The 11,702-nt window shown below is 36.3% G+C and overlaps 1 pseudogene; it reads right to left on the reverse strand.

Moving 5' to 3' along the window:
• Positions 1-87: 87 nt before the first annotated feature.
• Positions 88-5,904, reverse strand: LOC126704896 (protein GAMETE EXPRESSED 3-like; annotated as a pseudogene).
• Positions 5,905-11,702: the final 5,798 nt, after the last annotated feature.

Genomic DNA, 11,702 nt, shown 5'->3' on the forward strand with positions numbered 1-11,702 from the left:
TCTCATCTTTTCTTTTATTCTCGTCATTAGTCCACCATAGCACCACCTTAGAGAGGCAAAGCTAAAAGGCTACTTTTAGGGGGGGGGGGGGGGGGGGGGAGGGGGTGGTTTTTTCCCACCCCGTTCTAGTGGTTACCCGTGGGTGCTGTTCTTCAAACTCCATGAACCAAGATAACAAACAGATTTTTGGACTACTTCAATCAAGTGAATAGATTTGTAGAACTGCATGGTTAGCATTACAAGATATGAATCACCTATCAAGTCTCTAATTAGTTGATGACAAGGCCCTTCTTCTTTTTAAACTTAATCTGCTACCAGTTTGCATGGATTTCACTTCTTTATCATGCAATTTCACTTCCCCCGACTCTTGCACCCCATTTAATGGATTGATAAATCCTCTTGAACTTGATGTGGTCTCCGATGGACTACTCTGATAGTCTGTTTCATAGATCCCATCATCACTTGAACTCTCAGCTTCAATGGGTGCCTTTGCCTTTGCTTTTGCCTTGGCTGCTAACTCCTCTTCATGAAAACCCCAGTGGGTATCTTTCTCACTCCCGCTTTCTTCAGAAGACGTATCACTTAATGTGTGAAATACTGTTACACTTTCTTTCTTTGCACCTAGGAAAGAATAGCTCCTTGTTTTCCCATCATATAGTGGAAGCATAGATTTAGACTGTGAGCCAGCCCTGTCTCTGCCCAGACTGTAGGTTGTTGACAACTTCCTTTCTATTCCTTCCCTTTCTCGTACCATATCCCCCAATTTTTCAAAAACTTCATTGGCTACTGCCTGCTCTGCTGCTTTCTGCTCAAGCTCTGTAATTGTCCTATCAAATACTTTCTTTTTGAGCTGGAGAGAGCGCTGAAAGGCCAAAAAGACAACAAACATTCTCATGTTATTGAAGGTAGCATGGCCTTCTAAGCTTTCTTTTCTTAAATAAAGAAATTGATTATCATAAAAAAAAAAAAATAAAGAAATTGATTTAGATGAAACCAAGAGAAAGTATGCTTCTTTTACCAGTGTAAAGAGAACGATATGTCTCCCTCTAGTGTAAATTGCCAATGAAGCAATAGACATCTCCCTTACCCCACTATCTAGTGTTATTTCAGCAAAAATATAAGGATTCAAGCTTACTCGCTTTTCTAGGAAACTTCCAAGGTCTTGGCCTTGAACCTTCTTTTTCCTCCAAAATATACAACAGAACCGTACAAGTCCAGCTAGCATGACCAACACAGCAGATTCAAATAGCAGGAAGAGTATTATTGCCCTTTCATTACCTGAAAGAAAGAGTATTATTGGTAGTTCATAAACAATACGTTCTTCTTTAACATAGGCAGAAGGTTGCAACGTACCTGTGTAGATGCTGAGATACTTGGGCTTTGCTTGCGAGCAGCTAGATGCACACTTCTGACCTGTTAATGAACACAAATTAGATACAGTGCACAGTATGAAGTGAAGGACAAGGTAGTAGAACAAAGATTACGTTTGGTACGACATTGCAGTGGGTTGCCAGTCTCTGCATCAATTACAATTGTCAAGATGTGAGTAAAACTATATTAAAACTCAGAAACAAAGTTCAAATCAAAATGTGAATTTAGTTTCTTGAAAGGAGTAAAAGATTCAATTGTTTTTGTTTAGAATGTGTATATAATGGTATTATCAAAATACAAAATATGTCCAGTTTTGGAAAAGCCTCATTTGAGCATGCATCTTCTCAGGGACTTTACTTTTGTCCATGTAAAAAGATCATATCCATTGCACAAGGCTTCCCGCTTTTGCGGAGTCTAGGAGAGATGGTTGGTAGAAAAAACCTTATCCCAATTTTTATTCATCTGGCTTAAAGAAAAAAAAATGTAACCAAGTAATTTCTTATAGTAACAAATAATAATGATTAGATGATTCTTAGCCATCCATTCTGTGATTTTCTTCAGAATGGTTTAATTTTTGTCGAATGTGACAAAGACAAATATTCCAGAATGCCCTATCCTTTGATATAATAGACATAAATTCTATTCTACTCAATGAACAAGTATCTTATGAGATTATATCATACCCCTCTCTCTTACAGCATGTGTGGATTCCACATGAGACACTCTCTACTATTAAACTAAGCCTTAATTATGGTATGAGAGAGAAAGAGAGAGAGAGAGAGAGAAATAAGCCTAAATTATTTTTGACGTCACAGAATGTGTATTTCACTTTACACTCTGCAATTAGCACACATGCTTTATTAAGAGAATCTCACTTGAAGCAGCCACAAAAGCAAGAAGGATCCCCTCATCCAGTACAAATTGGCGCAAATCACTCTCGGACAAGGAGGATGAGAATTGATCTGATACAATCCACTAAAATCATTTTGAGTGTAAAGTTAAAATATATTGTACTTAGAAAGAGACGAATTCAAAGAATGTAGCCTCAACTTTGAGGAAATATTACTGAAAACTGAAATTACCAGGATATCTTTCAGACCAATAGGTGAATCCAGTTGCTGGAACCAACAAAGTGAAGATTACAGTTTTTGGTCTCATTGCTGAGACATAAGTATATTCATCAATTGTTTGGCTAATCTTTCCCTCCATCTATGTCTGAGAAAAATAAACTGCATAGCCTGAGCAATCAAGCAGTGGAGCAACTTAAATCACACAATTCAGTGTACCTGCCTTCGAAAATTTCTTAAGAATCCCAGTTGGTGAAAATGAGTATAGGAACCCATCCAAAGAACCAACAGATAACCAACCTGGTACATCAATAAGTAACAAGATTAAAGGAGCTTAGCAATCACACAACAAGATTAAAAAAAAAAAAAAAAAAAAAAAAAGGCAGAAGATTCAATTAGTTATTTTGACCCAAAAAAAAAAAAAACCAAATTGTTACAGCAATTTCATTCTCATGGTAAACAACATTAAGAACATAATAAAACCAGGTGAAAAAAGAAAAAGAAAAAGAGGTCTAAGGTGTATTGATGGCCAATAAGTGCTAGAAGTTTTACAATACCATTTCCTAGTATTGACAGTCCGCACAAAAAAAATGGTGAAGATCTACAGATTTACGAGAAGAAAAACCTGGAGCACCATGAGATAATGTAGTGTATTTCAAATTAAATAATTGATTATGTAAGGCAATCATAAAGCCAGCTGTATCATGTACTACCATAATGAGTGTAAAAAATAAAATTGAGGATGTTGATATGGAATAATAGCAATATAAGAAAATATGTAATGAGAAAGGCATATTAAGATACACTAGAGGTGGCATTGGTTGAGGACAAATGAACCATGAGCAACTAAGACCGACACATGCAGAATGGGAGCCATTTTAATTTATGCCATAGAGAATATGACTGTATATAGAGTCAGATAACCCAAAAGAAAAAAGTTGTGTAGTGACATTTAGTTGGGACCTAAGGCTTTTTAAAGTTAAATTGAGCACATTTATCCCCAATTTAAAGTGAATTCAACAGTTCATACATAATTATTAAATAATGCAATTGTTTTTATTAGCAAGTTGAACATGCATTTGGTGGGCTTTGTACACTTGAGTACACCATCTACTGTGTTCTTGAGCAGGAGATGCTCCCATTTGATTATTTTCATAATAACAAGATACTGTGTGCACCCCTTGTGCACATTGACAGGTACTACTTTTGTCCCCTCAAATGCTTCTCAAATATTGTTATCCTAAACTTTGAACATCTAAATCAATATGATATGACAAATTTATGGTGCAAAGCAACATGTACCAACTACAAGTATTTGTGATCATACAGTTACCATTAGAATCCACAACAGGTGCACATTCCGTAGTACTCAATGGCCCAATAGATCTCTGCCATAAAACAGTACCCGTAGAGACATCTAGAGCCAGCACAAGGGCCCTAGCTGGTACAGTGACATACAAACGACCATTGTTTCCAGGGGTGACGGTGTAATATTTGTCGAGGGAACTAAAATCCTGGATCCATTTGAAGTAAGGGCTACGAACTGATAAACTATATAGTTCTCCTTCAGTATTTGAGATCTGCCAATGCATAACATAGATACAAGTCCATAAGCATGAAGGCATATATTGAAAGAGAGTTTAGTCCTGAAAGAATTGACAATTTCAAACTTAATTAAAGCTCCAAAAAATGCCCCTTAAAGAAATCATTTCATTTAAATCATCGCAACTTTGCATATGAGAAGAGGACTGATCAAAATTCAACATGTATCTAACAGTTATAGCCAAACGTCAGAGAAGAATGAAGGAAACAAGGGATGTGTGGACATTACATATATACTAGCTTCACATTGATCAATCACAGGAACTGAAGTAAAATAACAATCTGTGACATTTTTCCTGCAACCTAGTTGGTAGCCAAATCGATAACTCACAGGTCCAACACTCCAGAGCAGTTGTCCACGTGTCGTATATGCAAAGAGTCCTCGATTCTTAATATTGATAAATACAGATGAACTAAGTGTGCTTACTGAGAGCCCAATAATTTCAATCAGTTCCTCTTGACCTGGCACTGGATCAAAGAAAACTTCTGCAGCAGGTTTGGATGAGCCAATATTAAAAGAGTTGATCTTCAGTACTCTGTTTTCTGCAACCAAATATATCTGGAAATACATTGAAAGAATTTATGAACATAAAAAGTTGCACAAAATGATAATATTTCCAAGGGTTCAGTGAAAGGCTACCATATATTTGCAACATGTGTCTAGCTGGAACAAGTTTTGCAGTACATAATAAACTTGAAAAAAAAGAAGTCAACAAAAGGTGAGAGTGAAAGGAATAATGACAAGTGATGCATCTCCCTAACATGTCATATTCAAGAGGCTCTACCACTTAAAGCAAATAGAACATTGATCTCAAAGCATGACATGCCTAATTTTTTTCATTCTAAATCAGCATGAGAGGGGGGTGGAAGTTATAAAAATACATACTATTGACTTAATTGAGTGAACATGCATAAGTTATGATCATTGATTAGCTTGAGTCAATTTGCATACGGTATAGTCATTGACATGCTGACTATGTAATTTCAGAGAAGATGAGGGTTAAACATATATATATATATATCCAGAGAAGATGAGGGTTAAACATATATATATATATATATATATATATATATTAACGCCCATCAAATGAACTTAAATGTTAAGCAATCAAAAGCTCGGTATTAAAGAGTGACAATAAATTCACATCGGCGTTTTCCCCTTCTTAGCTAGCAAAACTTAAAATTTTCATCCAACGCCATTACAATTGAAATAAGGAAGTTGCAAACTAGTAGCCGCAGTGACATAGAATCTGAAATTAAACACATAAAACCAAAAAAAAAAAAAAATTGCTGACCTTTCCTAGACCACCCTGAACAGGAGCCATAGCAGCATTACATGTATAGTCTAAATGTATGGTCCATGCAATGGTACCATTACTTTCAAATGCAAATAAATCTTTCTCAGAACAAACATAAATCCTCCCATCTTCACCAACCAGAGGTTTTGAAAGCCTGTGTCCAGAACTTCTAGATGGCTCTTGACCTGAAACAAAAATTATTATCTTAGAATTTCCGAAAGAAAATATACCAAAAAAAAAAAAATCCAGAAGGGAAACATAAAGAAACCACCAAAACTCAACCAAGTGTTGTACACCCATAAAACTTGAAAAACTTGGGCAGAAAATTAAAACCCATTATTCTTTTCAAGAAAAATCAAATGAGTTCCTTATAAGAATTGGAAATTAAAACCCGTTATGCTTCTCCAGTAAGATCAAATGAGTCCTTCTAAAAATGTGTAGACTTAGTTCCAGAGAGAGAGGGAGAGAGAGAGATGAGGAGTGGGATTACCAGTGTATCTCTGGGATTCCATGGACGGGGATGTGGGAAAGAGCAAGAACAGGATGAGGAGTGGGATTATCGGCATTGCAGACTACAAGAGAGGTTTCAGGGTTTGCATGGTTAGTTCGGTTTGAAATTATATTATAACGGCTCTCAACCGCTCAGTATGTGGCAGGGGATCAATAGTAGACCGGTTTCTTTTTTTTTGCAAGAGATGAAGATATAGAGGCTGTTTGGATTGGCAATTTTCATAACTCAATTCTCAGTTTTCATAACTCATAACTCAAAAATGGTAGGACCCATAACAAAAAGGTTGTTGGCAAACGATAACCCTGTTTCCAAAACTCTATTTCCATTACTCAATTCTCTGATTTTTGAGTTATGAGTTATGGAAACTGAAAAAAATTAAAGACTGTTTTCAGTTTCCATAACCCATAACTCAATAACAATATTGTAATTAAATACACATAGGGGACCCACAGCCGCAACTTTTGACTACTTTTGACTTCTTTTTTTTTTTTTTACTAGATTGAGTTTGGGTACTAAAAAAAAAAAAAAAGCTTTAGTATGGAACAATGCGAGTTCATTGATTATTTTTATTTATTTTTATTTTTTAAGTAGACAAATGCTTTAGTATTAGGAGATCATATTAACAAATGCATTTAGGACATTGATTAATGAATAATTTTAGAATTTTTTTTGAATTTTAATGCTATTTTTATGGGAAATATAGACAGATATCAAACAAGTCAATTTCTTTTTTCTTTTTCTATAAAAAGTTATTAAAAATGGTTAATTAAAAATGCTATTAAGGTATCAATTAACATTTCCCTTATTTTAGTTAAAGTTAACATTTTCCTTGTTTGTTTACGGGTAATGTTAACGAGCGCCTTAAGAGTACAAATTAAAAATTAATAAATGTTTAATTATAAATTGTAATGTATGTTTTTCAATGAAAAAAAGTGCACGTGTTAATTATTTATTGGTTTATATGATAAATTCATCATGATTGAGTGTGTTTTTTTTGGATATATGAGTACAGTTTCACTTTATTTTCTTAAAAATGTATAAAAATATAATTAATTAATAAAACATTAAATGCATCTTAACCACCGCTCTTAGGAAATTTGTTAACAAAAGTTTGTTTATTTGATTTTGCTATTTTTCAATGTAGTTGGACTTGTTTGATTCTTCTTTAACGAGTGTATTTGCACACCCATTAAAAATAAAAATTTGCATGGCTCAACTTTCAACAACTGTAGCAAAAATTCTAGAGTAGCTCATACTTGAGGGAGACCTGTGTATTCAGAGGGAGGGCTACAATCTAAGCCAAAGCCATAGGTAATTAATGGTTAAAATAAGAATGAAGATAAGGTCTTTATTGGTGAGGGAGCTATGGGGGGCTGGGGGCATTAAGATCCTAGAAAAGAAAAATTTATGAATATTAATTAGTGGATCAAGAATTTGTTAGGGATCGGGGGGAAGGGATGTACACAAAAAGTTACAAAGGGAAAACAGTAAGACTAGCTATGAAGATATTAATTGATGGTTTATGATTGGAATGGTGTGGGCATAGATTAACATTATTATATGTAAAAGTTATTGTGTATGTGATGATTAAATGATAGGTGGAAGCCTGAAGTTAAGAGAGAGTACACACATACAAAGGTTTATGTCCACACAATCAGAAAACCCTTAATAATTACATATTATATTAAGCACTTGTGTTATAGTGAACATAATATAGAATTTTATATACTCTAGAATATTTGACTAACTCTAGGCTAATTATAGACTAACTTAAGGTTAATATGATACATGAGCTTACAATTGGTTTGGGCAACTTGAGCCAAAACATGTCTAACATTATGGATCTTTACCTCGAAAGTCCTTATATATATATATATATAAATTTGTTTAATACTATTTGTCTAATTTCCCCAATAACTGTAGCATCAAAATAATTCTTTTAACTCGATCTCTTCAGAATGCTAAATAAGAATATCATTTAAATTAAAACGGCAAAGACATATTTCGGTCACTCATTTATTTTGCATACATTACATTACATCAAACTATATAGTTTTCAGGTTTCATTATCAAAAAAGAAAAAAAGCTGCAGCTTAATTATTGAGTGCATATTACAACACTGCGAAGCTTAAGGCATCACAAACAATTCCCAAACCATGCATATGATAAATTTGACTCAAAACCTACTTATTCTTAAGTACTACTCTCCATGAAAGTAAGCAACCTGATGCGTATTGGCTTATTGTTGAAACATATATATTTCTTCTTATCTCTCCCAAGTGAAGCGTTTCACATACGACCTCAGGGTTTCTTTCTCCCCTTGTCTAATGGTGAGCAAGTGATCCACTGGCCTTTTAAGGCATTGTCCTCCGACGAAGTGGCACAAGAAGGCCTTGCTCAACTGCTCGAAACTATCGATGGACGATGTTGGTAACTTCGTGAACCATTCCCTTGCAGCTCCTTTGAGAGTGGCGGGGAAGGAACGACACAGTAACTCGTCAGGGGGCTGTTGAAGGCCTAACGTCCTCTTGAAGGTGTTGAGGTGGTCCTGGGGGTCCTTAAGTCCTCAAACGGCTCAAGTTGAGGCAGTCGAAATTTCAACGGCACTGAGCATTCCAAGACCGCCGTAGTGAAAGGCGAATCTGTTGCCCTGACCATTCTATCCAGGCTCCAGTCCGTTTTCTCCTTAATGGTATTCCTTAGCTCGTCCATCTCTCTCCTCATCTCCCGGAGAAGATCCGAGTTCTGTTCATCTGGAGTAATAGGTCCTCGACGGTCACTTCTTCTATGGCTATCCCCCTTATTCTCCTTGTTGGCTCTGAACCGATTCTCCTCCTGCTAAAGCCGTAGCCTCATTTCCTAATTCTATCTGGTGAGCTCTTTGACAGTGGCCGTAAGAGCTTGGACTTGCTGGGTTAAGGTTGTTGAATCCTGGTTGGAATCCATCTGAGTGTAGAAGTTGATAGGAAACTACGCTTTTGAACCTAAGTACGAAAAAATGTTGTTTCCCACAGACAGCGCCAAATTGATAAACTGCGAATTCGTCAATTATAGTGAATACGCTTAGACGGAGCCGGATACTTGTCTATGTCACAATGAAAGTAGCAATCCCTTAAGATGGTCACCAATGTAAGCAATCTGATGCGTATTGGCTTATTGTTGAAACATATATATTAGTGAAGCGTTTCACATACAACTTCAAGGTTTCTTTCTCCCCTTGTCTAATGGTGAGCAAGTGATCCGCTGGCCTCTTAGGGCGTTGTCCTTCGATGAAGTGATGCAAGAAGGCATTTCTCAACTGCTCAAAGCTATCGATGGACGACGTTGGTAACTTCGTGAACCATTCCCTTGCAGCTCCTTTGAGAGTGGTGGGGAAGGAACGACACAGTATCTTGTCAAGGGGCTGTTGAAGGCCTAGCATCGTCTTGAAGGTGTTGAGGTGGCCCTGGTGGTCCTTAAGTTCGTCAAACACCTCAAGTTAAGGCAGTCGAAATTTCGACGGCACTGGGCATTCCAGGACCGTCATAGTGAAAGGCGAATCTGTTGCCCTAACCATTCTATCCAGGCTCTGGTCCATTTTCTCCTTAATGGCATTCCTCAGCTCGTCCATCACTCTCCTCATCTCCCAGAGAAGATCCGAGTTCTGTTCATCTGGAGTAGTAGGTCCTCGACAGTCACTTCTTCTATGGCTATCCCCTTCATTCTCCTGGTTGGCTCTGAACCGATTCTCCTCCTACTGAAGCCATAACCTCATTTCCTCATTCTGTCTGATGAGCTCCTCGACGATGGCCGCAAGAGCTTGGACTTGCTGGACTAAGGCTGCTAAATCCTGGTTGGAATCCATCTAAGTGTAGAAGTTGATAGGAAACTACGCTTTCGAACCTAAGTACGAAAAAATGTCGTTTCCCACAGACGACGCCAAACTGATGAAGTACAAATTCGCCAGTTGTAGTGAATACGCTCAGACGAAGCCGAATACTTGTCTGTGTCACAGTGAAAGTAGCAATCCCTTAAGATGGTCACCGGTGTGGTGCTTACCACAGCGCCTCCAATGACAAAGTCAGTATAAGAAGATTATAGCAAATAACAAAACATAAGAATAACAAGAGGTGCTTTTTCGGTGTCAAAAATGTACCTTCTATTGGAGGTGTGAGGGCTATATATACATTCTCATAGCTTCTAGTTATTGTGGCTATTATAGTGGTTTTAATGCTCCTTTGGGTAACGCCTCATCCCCAATAATGTGGACTTTAATGGGCTTCCAACGGTCCACACAGCTGGCCTTATAACCGCCCGAATCATTTATTGGCGACATTGAATGGCTTCTTTGCCTTCATCAGTGGTGTGGTTATATCACCGAGGATGCTTAGTTGTTTCATCTGTCAAGGCGACTTCGTCAGTCTTAATGGATTCGTCCAAGGAAGTTGATCTCGTTAGTCCCATCAGCTTCAAATTTTAGAAATTCATATGTGAAACTCTTAGCATGACTCAACAGATTTTCTTCAAAATCATTCTCTTGTATTTCAAAATAGAAAATTAGGACATTGTTAAAAATGTAGTGACCCCTAAATCTTCCAATCCCCCAAATCAAAAATTCAGAAGACGCATTAAAAAATGACAAAATCGATTCCCCAATTTTTACCTTCTTCAAAGGATAGCAACTTCTTAAACATTGAATTAAGAAATTGAAATGATTTTGAGGAATCAATCTAATCCAAAGTATCAGAATAAAGGGGAAACAAAATTCTAGAAGCAAAGTAACTAAAAATTTTGTCTAAATAAATAGAACAAAGCATTGAAATAAAAAAGATTTTTGAAAAGTAATGAAAGCTTTCAAAAGAGAGTGGAAAGTAAACTAAGTGATAGTAGGATTTTTTAGCTTGCATATTTCTCAATGTAAACAGTATTTCTCAGCGTAAGCAGACAAAATAAAAACAAATTTTAATAAAGACAAAATACGAACAATTTTGATAAGTAAATAAACAACCTACATATTACATCTTATGCACAGCAATTAAAAAAATCCCAACATCAATAAACCCATCTTGAGACATAAATTATTAATAGAATCAAAGAAAAAAATAAATAAACCGATCACTTTGCCGATGGGATAAGAGGTAGTCCTAGAACTCTATAGAAACAAAGAATGAAACTGGTGATTGCCATTGAATTGCGATTCCTCAATCAATTCATGCCCATCTCTTAGAAAACAAAACTTATATACTCCTCAATCAACCCACGCCCATCTCTCAGACACAAAACTTATACACCCATTCCCACTGCCGAATTTTTTTTCTAAATAACAATAAATATTAAAAATTTTAGTTAGTTGTCAGGTTTCAAAACAATGTTGAAAACTAGCATCTCGAGTGTCTAAAACTTGAGTTCCAAGATAAAACTCGAGTTTTTAAGTCTCGATTTGTAAGAAGAGGGGTTTAAACTGAGAAAAAATTGACATGAAAATCGAGTTTTAAAGACTCGATTTCCATAAATTGCAAAAAAAAAAAATGCCGCTATAGGCCTTTAAAACGTCACTATAAGGTTTAAAAACGCCACTATAGAGCTCCCTAAACCTGGTATCTAAAAAAAAAAAATTGCAGGAAAACGCCGCTATAGGGATTTAAAACGTCACTGTAAGGCTTAAAAACGCCACTATAGGTGAAATTTTTTTTGCATGAAACTCAAGTCTTAAAGACTCGAGATCTATGTGGCATTAGCCTCTCGGACTGGAGTTCTAATATGGATCTCGAGTTTCTAAAACTCGAGATGCTACTTTCCTTTATTATTTCAAACGTTGCCTAACTAACTATATACAACCCCTTTACACAGCTATTCTGCACATCACCCCTCCCA

This window comes from Quercus robur, chromosome 1, assembly GCF_932294415.1.
Source record: "Quercus robur chromosome 1, dhQueRobu3.1, whole genome shotgun sequence".
NCBI classification, from domain to species: Eukaryota; Viridiplantae; Streptophyta; class Magnoliopsida; order Fagales; family Fagaceae; genus Quercus; species Quercus robur.